Source organism: Aphidius gifuensis, linkage group LG4 (genome assembly GCF_014905175.1).
Source record: "Aphidius gifuensis isolate YNYX2018 linkage group LG4, ASM1490517v1, whole genome shotgun sequence".
In the NCBI taxonomy this organism is placed as follows: Eukaryota; Metazoa; Arthropoda; class Insecta; order Hymenoptera; family Braconidae; genus Aphidius; species Aphidius gifuensis.
Window position 1 is genome coordinate 6,266,724 of NC_057791.1, and position 12,525 is coordinate 6,279,248.

Below are 12,525 nucleotides of genomic sequence, written 5' to 3' on the forward strand. Positions count from 1 at the left end.
ACATTTACATTTATTTATATATTATAGATGTATAATAATAATTATTTTTTTAAAAGAACACCAAACAATGATCGTAGACAGAAGAAAAAATTAAAAACTTAGCAAGCTGGTGGCAGTAGAAATACTTGTAGTGTAGAAGCTGGACAACCCTGGTGGAAATATTTCTCCGGAATTGCTCTGAATTGCTCCGGATTATTCCGGAATTGGCTCACTCAGAAAAAATGCGGAAAAATACGAGAAATCCGTAGCAATTCCAAAATACTCGAATTGGTGTGTAAAATGGAGGAAAATAAATGACCAAAAAGTTTTAATGGGCCAATCCCGGAGCGATACGAAGTTTTCCGGAATTTTACGGAGTATTTCCGGACTTTTACGGAGAATTTCCGGTATTTTACGGAGAAATTATTTCCACCAGGGAATATGGTCGTTTTGCTGTTATTGATGTTCAACGATCACCATCACCATCAAATTCACTAATAAAACGACATTTAAGATCATCAGCATCAAAATCATCATCATCATCATTAGGGGCAATTAAAAAGTCATTATATAAAAAGAAACCAAAATCAATTAAAAAGACTAAATTAATTACTGATTTTTTTGCTTCAACAACAGCACCAACAACAACAAAATTACCACCACCAACAACAACACCAACAATACTATTAGCAGCATTAAAAGCAGCAGTAGCTGCAGCTGCTTCATCAGTTTTGAATGTTGATCATGAAACGGTTGAGTTGGTAACTTCACTATCATCACATGTATTTATACCATTAACACAAAATTTACCAAGTATATAGAGATATTATTCCGGAGTTTTTTCGGGTTTTCTCCGGATTATCTCCGGATTATCTCCGGATTTCTACGGATTTCTCCGGATTTTCTACGCAATTGAGACTTCCAGAGATATTATTCCGGAGTTTTTTCGGGTTTTCTCCGGATTTTCTCCGGATTTTTTCAGAAAAAATTTCTTTTTCGTATGTAAACTCTTATTTCTACTTTTTCTTATTAATTTTTCCATTTTTTTGTGTTTGTTTTTTCAAGTCAAAATTCCGGAAAAAATCCGGAGATATTATAGAAATAGTCTGGAGATTACTCCGTAAATATCTCCAGAAGTCTCAATTACGTAGAAAATCCGGAGAAATCCGGAGAAATCCGGGGAAAACGGAGAAAATCCGGAGAGATTATTTCTACCAGGGTAATGATGGAAATGGTGATAATAATGATGATATTGTATCATTATCACAAAAATTGTCTCATTTAAGTACAGATAATGAGTCTGAACATGAAACATTGCGTGGTAAAGAAAATACTGTAAGTTCAATTAAAACAGTCAATACTGAAATTGATGAAAATGTCAAAGATGATGATCATGATGATGATGATGATGATATTGCTGTTGACCAGAGTGTTGAAGGAGCAAGAAAGCAGTTGTCTCAAACTATCAGTCAACCAAAACCATCAAGCCAACATAGGTATATAAAAATAATAATAATAAATAAATAAATATAGATAAATAAATGAATAATAATAATATTTTAATAATGCATCAGTTGAATGGCTTAAAAAACATCAAGACTGGCTTAGTAAAGGAAAAGATGAAACAACTGTTAAAGATATTGCCCAACTGGATCCAAATTATGTGGCAAAGATACAACAACAACAACAACAACAACAACAACAACAACAACAACAACAACAATCCAAGTTTAAAACACCAAAAATGGAAATGGAAAAAACATCAATATTCCACCACCATCATTACCAGTATCATCAGTATCAACTAAAAAATCACGATCAACTGTCAAATCAAAATCAACAACAAAAGCAATATCAAAAGCTTATTCAGTTTGTTCATCAGCCAAAACATCAACATCAGCATCATCTAAAAGACAAGAATCTGCTGGTGATAAAAAATTCAAAAACATACCAAATTTACGAGATCAAGCAATTCAAATGAGTTTGAAAAAATTACTTGGTATAACTGCTGATAATGAGAATGGAAAAAAAACTGATATTCATAACCACATAATCAAAATTGTAAGGAAAATATCCGAATGGAGTGTTGCTTGTAGTATTTTTTTTTAACTTTGTATTAACCATAAAGATGGGTGGTTATTAAATAACATCATTGAAATTGGTCAACGAAAAAGTATTACTGCTGTATTTAATTTTCTACGAGAAGACCTAAAAAAAAATAAAATCCTTGGTGAAAATATTTCTCCGAATTTATCCGAATTTCTCCGTTATTACTCCGAATTTCTCCGCGATTACCCCGAATTTCTCCCAAATTGACCCATGCGGAGAAATGAGTGGAGAAATTTTCTCCTCGTCGTTTATTTCGGAAGAATTTCTCCACTGTAAAATTATTTTTTTCCCATGTTTCTCCGCGTGTGTTTTTTTTCGAGGAAAAATATTTCCGAACGTTCTCTTACCGAAGTTGATTCGGAGAAAAGACAGAAAAATTGCTCCTCGTCGTTAATTTCAGAAAAAATTTCTCAGCAGTAAAAGTATTTTTTCACACGGTTGGAAAAATGGCGGACAAATCTCTCCACCCTTTTTCCAACTTTCTCTACCATTAGTTCAATTTTTTTCCAACTTTTTCAATTTTCAATTTTTCCAAAAAAAAATGACTAATTATTAATTGTTACATAACGCAAAGCATAATGATGTTTATTTTTTTTTTAAAAAATGAAAATTATAAGACATTTTTTTTAAAAAAAGTTGATATACCTATAAGGTACTTTGTCTACAAAATTCCAATGATCGTTTCATCAAATTGATGAATGTGGGGAAATAAGTGTAAAAATTTTTTCTCGTCGTTGATTTCGGAAGAATTTCTCTGCGGTAAAATTTTTTTTTTCACGCGTTCCTCCGCGTATTGTTATCGCGAAGAAATATTTCTGAACGTTTCTCCACCCAAGTCGATTCGGAGAAAATTCGTAAAAAATTTCTCCACGTAAAAGACACGCAGAGATAATTTCTCCGCAGTACAACTTTTTTTTTCACACGTTTCTCCACGTATTTTTATTGCGGAGAAGTATTTCCGAACGTTTCTCCACCTAAGTCGATTCTAAGAAAATTTGTAAAAAACTTTGATATCTTTCTCCCCTTATTTCTCCACATGGGTCAATTTGGGAGAAATTCGGAGTAATCGTGGAGAAAATCGGAGTAATTGCTGAGAAATTTAGAAGATATCGCGGAGAAATATTTTCACCAGGGATATGATAAAGAACTGGTTAAATTATATAAAGAGTATTTGAAATTACGTCCAGAACCAATTTATCCAAATACTCAAAAAATACCAGCAAAATTTGATACTTTGGGATTAAGTAAAATCGTTGATGATGTAGAAAAAACATATGTAACACTTTTTAAAAACAAGTCCTCTATTTAGTTATTCCCAACCGGATAACAGGATTAGAGGTAAATGTGCGTAGTTTATTTTTAAAGATGTTAGAGGTGAATATCAAAAAGCTTTTTGATATTCACCTCTTAACAACCTAGGTTTTTAAGGCGTTGTCAATCTGGATGGTCGACCTTGTAGATGAAAAATGTCTCGATGATAATCACTTGATAATAAAAATGGCGTAAATGTTAATTAATTTAACAACACAAATGAAAGTTAAACTATTTATTTATTGTATAAATTACATGATTTAAAATATATGCCGAAAGAATAAAGGTAGATGTTACCTTTATAATTAGTTATTCACGAGAGCAATTGTTTCCGAAAATACGTGAGTTTTTATAGACCTCGAAACAATAATATTTTATGGTAGGAATATCTTTTGACCAATAATTATTATGAACGGTTCTCATAATAATCAGCAATTAATTATTGCTGACTTTATTTAGCTTCGGTTCAACGGACTTAAAATATTGTATGTTTCAGCAAAATGAAAAGAAAAGAATGTATTAATTTACAATTTGACAAAATGTTGAAATATTAATTTATATTTGAAATATCGAGTTACATTGTGAAAATCGTAAGTGCAAAAGCGAGTACATCACAATGGGTATATCAGAATGTATAAATATGTTTTTAAACAAATTAAACAGCATGAATAAGAGGAGGAGGAGGAGAATGAAGAAGAAGAAGAGAAAAATAAAATATTATTATCACAATGAATCAAGAAAAATCATCAAAAAATTGATCACTGATAAATTATCAGTGATAATAAATATCCAGATATGCCATTGTTTAAAAAATTTAAAGATTCAAATTTTGAACAAGTTGATAATGACAGTAAATGGCATTTATTTTTACCATTTTTTGTAGATTACAAAAAATTTTTATTGATTTTCGTGCAGTGACGTTATACCAATATATAAATGTGGATGGAAACACGCGAGAATAAGTACTTCAATTTTACGACAAATGAAAACAATAATTGATAAAATGACAAATCGAAATGTTAAAAAAACTGGTGATGAGGAATTATGGTATGATATATGATGAATGTTATTCCAACAACACAGTTAGGTAAAGAATTTTATTTAACAGCTACAACAAATAATGTTGAAATATCATTATTATTGAAAGTGAAAAAAAACAAGATTAGTTGAAGAAGTTGAAAATAAAGTTGACAATGAAATAATAACAGATCCAGAAAAATTGAAAAAAATTACTGTCATCCCTGGTAAAAATAATCTCTCCGAATTTTCTCCAGATTTCTCCGGATTTTTCATTATTTTTCCGGATTTCTCCGGATTGCTCCGGACTTACTCAAGATTTCTCCGGATTTTCTACGAAATTAAGACTTTCGGAGATATTTACGGAGTACTCTTCAGACTATTTCTATAATATCTCCGGATTTTTTCCGGAATTTTGACTTAAAAAAACAAACACAAAAAAATGGAAAAATTAATAAAAAAAACTAGAAATAACAGTTTACATACGAAAAATAAAAAAGAAATTTTTTCCGAAAAAATCCGGAGAAAACCCAAAAAAACTCCGGAATAATATTTCTGGAAGTCTCAATTGCGTAGAAAATCCGGAGAAATCCGGAGATAATTCGGAAAGATTATTTCTACTAGGGATATCACGTCATTATCTTAGTCATATAAAACATTAAATTCACAAATTCTGTGTCAATTGATCCAGGATTAAGAATATTTTCCATCCAGGATTATAATGATCTTGGAAATAAAGAAAAAGAACGTCAGTATGGTCAAAAAAATACATCAATATTATATAAAAGTGGTTTTTATAAAAATGAGATAAAACGAAAAAAAATAACATCAATTGCTGACAAGAGAATTAAGAACATCGTAAAAATGAAAGAATTTGAAAATTCAAATTTAAAAAATCCTAATGACTACATTAGCAATTTAAAATTCAGATTATTATGCAATTACGATGTTCAACATATTTATAGACAATTAAGTATTGTAAAACTTAATTGGGCTAAAAAAATTCAAAGACTGCGACTATTAGATCAACAAGCCAATTTCTGAGCATATGGTTATCAATGATAAGTTATCATACAAAAAAAAGTCTCAAAAAACCAATAAAAACTGATGAAATGAAAAAAATTAAAAATCGGAAATTAAAATGGAAATAAAGAAAAAAAACAAAATGCTACAGGTGGTAATGGTAGTGATAGTGAAAAAACTAAAATTGAGAAATTAGAAGGAAATAAAGAAAAAAAAAAAAAAGCTGCAGATGAAAAAACTAAAAGTGCACTGAGCTTAAAAAAAAAGTTAAACTTGAAAAACAACGAAATAAAGCTGCTGAACATAAAAAAAATAAACAACAAAAATTACGTAGAGAAGAAAATCGAGCAACACCAGCAGCATCATTTACATAATATTAACAATACCAATAATAAGAATAGTAGTAGTAAAAACAAATTACAATTGAGGCATACATTTAAAGGTATTTTTTTTATCCATGGATATTTGCGCGCAAATATAATACACAAGATTGTATGCTAATGAACTAATTGTTAATTTTTGAAATAATTGCGTGATCAGTACGCTTTGTGAATAATTGCGTATGTCTATAGACTTGGTGTAAAAAACCAAGACCGAGACTGAAAAAACCCAAAAATTGAATTCCTTGTGAGGAATAATAAAAGAAAAAATGTTGTTAACGTAATCGTTTCCCGTTGAAAATTGAAAATTTTCAAAACTCCGGCGAATGCGGGTTTTTTAATTACGGAACCATATTTATCATTATTATTATTATTATACATAATATATTTTTTTTTTAATATTTATTTGAATATAAATATTGTACACAATAATAACAATGATAACATTTGAACCTAACCTCAATATAACATGTATATGGGGCATTCCATGTCAACTCACAGGGTTTTTTCCCTCACCCTCACAGATTTGAAAACGAATATTTTTTTTGGGTTAGTCATCGACTCAGATGTACCTCGGAGTTTTTTTTTATTTTTACCATTATCAACCGCCTAGCCAGAATCAAAAAACACCTCCTTCACAAGAGTAAACTACGATTTCGCCATTTTTCAAAAATCTGATTTTTTTACTGTGAGTAGTAGAGCACAAGATGAGCTTAATTTCCAAATTTGATCATGGGATAGCGATGGGTTCATTATAAAAATTTTTTTTTTCCATGACAAAATCACTAAAATCAGACAAGATCATATGCCCAAAGAACAGGTTTTTTTTTTGTTTCTTATAGGAAATTTCCTCACAATTACAGGAAAAATACGAAAAAAATTCCCACGCATGCGCAAAGTGGTTAAAAATCAAGTTCAATTATCGAAAAAACGGCTATTTATCGGTTATATATTGTACAGCTATTAAAATAACGATTGATTCTGAAATTCAATAATAGTGATCGATAAAACTCGTCAAGGAAAAAAAAATGTCATAATAAAAATTTGACATCTCGAATAAATATTGATTGTTTAGCTATAATTACAGCTATAGTAAAAAATCTAACGGCTAAGTAAATCGTATACATGTTTTGAAAAAATATCGATACTTCGAAAACTATTCGAGATATCGAAATTTTTATTATGACATTTTTTTTTCCTTGACGAGTTTTATCGATCACTATTATTGAATTTTAGAATCAATCGTTATTTCAATAGCTGTACGATATACAGGATGAAGCGTAAATGGCGAACACTGAGTATACTACGAGATTGTACGTGAAATTTTAAATAGTAAATGTTTTTACAGTTTGGGTCTACGACGCTTTGTGACTGAGTTATTAACGTTTTAAGTTGACCAATGAGAATCGAGCGTCGATAATTATTACCATTATGGCGTCTGAACCCACGTGTGTGTTTACGCGCCATGGATTAAAATGTTTTTGTTTTTTTAATTAATTCAAAACTCGAACGCCAGATAGAGCTAAATCATAAATTCGCTGGATGAATGCGCAGCTGCATACTCACACACACAGCACTCACACTAATTATGACAAAATAATCACTTATAATTTAAAATCACATTTATATTTTTGATCACATTATGTGATTTATTTTTTGATCACATTTTAATTTAAAATACTTTTATATTTATTTGATCACATTATGTGATTATTCTATCAATGTGATTAATAAATAAATCACATAATGTGATCAAAAAATATAAATGTGATTTTAAATTAGAAAAGATCATATTTTTTGATCACATTATGTGATTTATTTATTGATCACATTGATAGAATAATCACATAATGTGATCAAAAAAATATAAAAGTATTTTAAATTAAAATGTGATCAAAAAATAAATCACATAATGTCAAAAATATAAATGTGATTTTAAATTATAAGTGATTATTTTGTCATAATTAGTGTGAGTGCTGTTGTATGACTGCAGCTGCATTCATCAACATTATGATTTATCTATCTGGCGTTCAATTTGAATTAATTAAAAACAAAACATTTTAGCTGGCGTAAAACACCACGTCCCATTATAATGACGCTTGATTCTCATTAATTAACTTTAATGGTCAGTACAAACGTCGTGCCCAATACTTGTATTTAAAATTTCGCGTACAATAGTAAAGGCATACTGTTACTTTCATCCTGTATAACCGATAAATAGCCGTTTTTTCGATAATTGAACTTGATTTTTAACCACTTTGCGCATGCGTGGGAATTTTTTTCGTATTTTTCCTGTAATCGTGAGGAAATTTCCTATAAGAAACAAAAAAAAAACCTGTTCTTTGGGCATATGATCGTGTCTGATTTTAGTGATTTTGCCATGGAAAAAAAAATTTTTTATAATGAACCCATCGCTATCCCATGATGAAATTTGGAAATTGAGCTCATTTTGTGCTCTACTACTTACAGTAAAAAAATCAGATTTTTAAAAAATGGCGAAATCGTAGTTTACTCTTGTGAAGGGGGTGTTTTTTGATTCTGGCTCGGTGGTTAATAATGGTAAAAATAAAAAAAAAATCAGAGGTACATCTGAGTCGATGACTAACCCAAAAAAAATATTCGTTTTCAAATCTGTGAGGGTGAGGGAAAAAACCCTGTGAGTTGACATGGAATGCCCCATATATTTTTAACTATATACATATATATATTTGTTGTTTCTTTTCTAGTTGTAATTGAATTTCTAAAAAAATTTTAAAAAGTGAACAGTTATCTTATTTTTCTACTTAGATCAAAAACTTTTACTATTTTTATTTTTTTTAATTTAAGCTCACTATAACTATTAAGTTTATAAATTTACAAACTATTTGAAACAACTTTCTAATCAATATTAATTCTTATTTTACTATGATTTACATTTAATTATTAGTGACAAAGTATATAAACGATGACAGAAAAATGAGATTGACAGTAGACAAGCCAATAGTAATATGAAACATTTGTTGAACGTTAAATATTTCGTGCTTTTTTTATTCTTTTTCATTTTGAGATATGTAATTAGCAATCAATTCTTTAAAAACGGGAAAAATCCCCGGCGGAAAGATTTTTCCGGTAATACTCTGGCTTTCTCCGGCATTACTCCGTTTTTGGCCCGTTCCCTGAGAAATGAGATCGATAACGGCAAAAATACATGAGGTCACTGCCGGAGAAATTACTCCGGCATGAGATCAATGATGGAGTGTTTTCTCCTTCTTTGATCTCATGCCAGAATAATTTTTCGCTGGCACTAATTTCATGTCAACGAAATTATTCCAGCATCAATCTCATGCCGGAGCAATTTCTCCGAAATAGGCCGAAAACGAAGTAATGCGGAGATATATTTTAACCAAGTTACTGAAAATTTTGGTCACATTTAGTGATTCAAGGTCTTGCTCAGTCTTGCACATTCGTCAAGAATACTGTTTATGAACACGGCAAGTCGCTCCATACTGGATGAAACATGAAACTTCTTATGCTGGAATATTGGAAGTTGGGATATTGGTGATTGGTTGTTTTAATATTGATAATTTTATTATTGGTGATTGGTAGCTTTGATATTGGTGATTGATAGTTTTGATATTGGTGATTAGTGGTTTTCATATTGGTGATTGGTGGTTTTCATATTGGTTACTATCAAACATAGATATATTTATTTTTTAACATTTTCTGTATATCTATAAAACTAAAATTAATTTTCTAATCTAAAATTATCTTCGTTTTAAAATTATCTTACAATTTATCTTTCTTCCCCACTTTTTTACTTTCACCATAGACTACCACCATAGAAGATCGTTGACTCACTTGTAATTCTCAAGGTCATCCGGTGCAAATGTCCCTCCCTCTACTAAATAGTAAGAATAGTTATTAATTACTATTTAAATGAAAGATCGATGAAAAGAAATACTGACTTACCGATCAAAATATATTTTTTGATTGGCGCATGCGTACAAACTTTTTATTTAGAAGAAATTGTTGTAAATAATAAATTGGTTATTGTTTGGACACCTGATAACTTTTGAATAAATAAACGCAAAAAAATTATGTTGCATTCAAAAAATTCTTTATAAAAATTGCCACAGCCAAGGATATGATAGAAATTCCAAGTCCAACTTTTCAAAGGCCCTTTATTCATTACAAAGTTCGCGATGACACCTATTATTATAAACAATCGTCTTACAATTGAAAATGGGTGGTTTTAATATTTTCAAATATAGCCTTGGCTGTAGAGATTTTGATGAGGAAAATTTTAAGACCAAATAGAACTCTGTGAGATAATTTTTAAAAAAGTTATGAAGTGTCTAAAAAAACACAAATTCTGATATTTTGTTAATTAACAAATTTTTAGCAACAATAAAAAAAAAAAAAAATCGTAATCTTGTAGAGTTTTAAAAAAAAACCATCCTGGCAAAAAATTGCATCCATGATTTGTTCTTAGTTTTCTTAATATTTCAAGTTTAAAATTTTTTCATTATCTATTTTTATCAACAATTAACTAACTAATAATCAAAATTTTTTCTTTCATATCCTTGGCTGTAGATCTTTTCAATACCTTTAATTTAAGCCTATTTCAAACTCTCTATCTTGAATAGTTTAGAAGATATGAACATTATTTATTTTTTGCCAGTGATTTCAAAACGTAAGGCTTCGCCTCCGTAAAAACTTTTATTGAAAGATTGAAAGATTCGAATAAAATCTTTTTTTATATATTTTTATTTTAATAAAGAAACAACACAATGGGAGAAATGTTTATTTTATTTAAAAAATAGGCAAAATGCAAGAATGTAAATCATATCCAAATCATATAATATAATATTATCAAACTACATTGTCGTCCATCTCATGATGCATCATTATAAATAATGAACAAAAAATATTTTTTCACTATGGTGTAATGCTTAATTTATAATGTTTCTCTAGGTTGTTGCTGTTACACTGAGGTGGCACAGGATATATAAATTGACCTGTACCTACAAGCTGAAGATCAATTGATTCATTAGTATATTTAGTAAATTGCTCGAAATTGAATCGATCAGTATCGAAAAGATTCAGTTTCCACATGGTGAATGGACTAAGTATTGCTGGATGTTTAGTCAATATTTCGTATATGATATTTCCAGATTCAAATTTCTTGTTGCTACTAGGAATAACACTGTGATCAAATGTTAGTGGAAAGTGGCTCATGATATATGTTTTACTTCCACATCTGTAATAAGAGTCACCAAGATGAGTCATATTTATATGAAGGTTAGACATCAGTTTATCAAACTTTGCCTGCATAGTTGCATTTTTTAATTTAAAATAAACTCCAATGTCGTTAAACATAAGAGCATTTCGTTCATCAAATTGTTCAATATTCGCTCTTATCATTATTTCTTGTCCTTGTAGTAATTTTGATATTTGATCTTTATATAATTCATGACTCCAAGTAAAGTATGGTTCTACTGTCGATATTTTTTCAGATAAATTATTGAAATCAAGATGTAAATGGGATCGATGCTCACTATCTAGTAAAGTATCTGGATGCATCATTTTTTCTCGAAGTGATTTTATTCGTCCTATTGATTTGTCTATTAAATCAGTTAAATTGTTGTATTTATACATCAATGAAAATTCATGGGGATATGATTCGGCATATGGAAATACATATTGTTTGAATGCATTTATAGCTTGATCATATTTTACTAATATCATATTTGATTTTAGTACCAATTCTAACTTGTCAATATCATCATTAATTTTTGAATCATTTGTTATTTTATTATTTCTAGAAATATCAGCAATGTAATTAGTTAAAATTTTTCTATCCATGTCATCTTGTATACGATCATACATTTGAATTATAGTTTGTATTCCATAATTAATTTTATCAATAAAACATTTGAACAGCTGATCTTGTGCATCAAATTCTTGAGTCATATCCAGTACTTGTTTCTGTACATCTATTATTGTATCTTTTATTTTCCAATTTTTAATATCAAGCTCTACATAAGATTGGTCATCAAAATTGTTTTCAGATGAAATAGATGCTAGTCGTTGAATCAAAGGAATAAGTATTTCGTAAATAGATTGCTCGTATTTTTTTAATTCTTTAATTTTTGCTTGATCTATTTTAAGCACTGCTTTAATTATTGTCTGATCATTCTTTGTCTTACTATAAACTTCAAATACTGCTTCGTCCATAATAACTGTATTTTGAACAAAAGTCAATAATTTCATACGAGGTTTATATTCGATTTCTTTTACTTCTTTCATTTCTTTTAATGTTCTTGCATGATTTATTGATAAGTCTTCTAATGATTTGCGTAGAGTTAAGAGATTGTTTAAAGATTTAGGATTATTAATTTCACCTTTATTTTTTTCCTTTTCATATTCTTCAAGAACACTTATTTTTATTCTTTCTAATTTATTGGCTTCAAGCTTAACTGATTTATGATTGTTTATAATTATATCTACTTTCTGCTTTAATTTCTTTAATTCCTTTTGTTCTTTTTCAATCAGTTTTTTACCTTCAACTGATAGTTCATTAATTCTCTTATTCAACATATATAAGTTATCTATAGATGTGACATTATAAGGACTATTTTTCTTTATTTCTTTTTCATAATCTTGTAGGACTGTTAATAGTTCATTATTAAGTGCATTTTTCTCATTTTCGACCAAATCCATTATG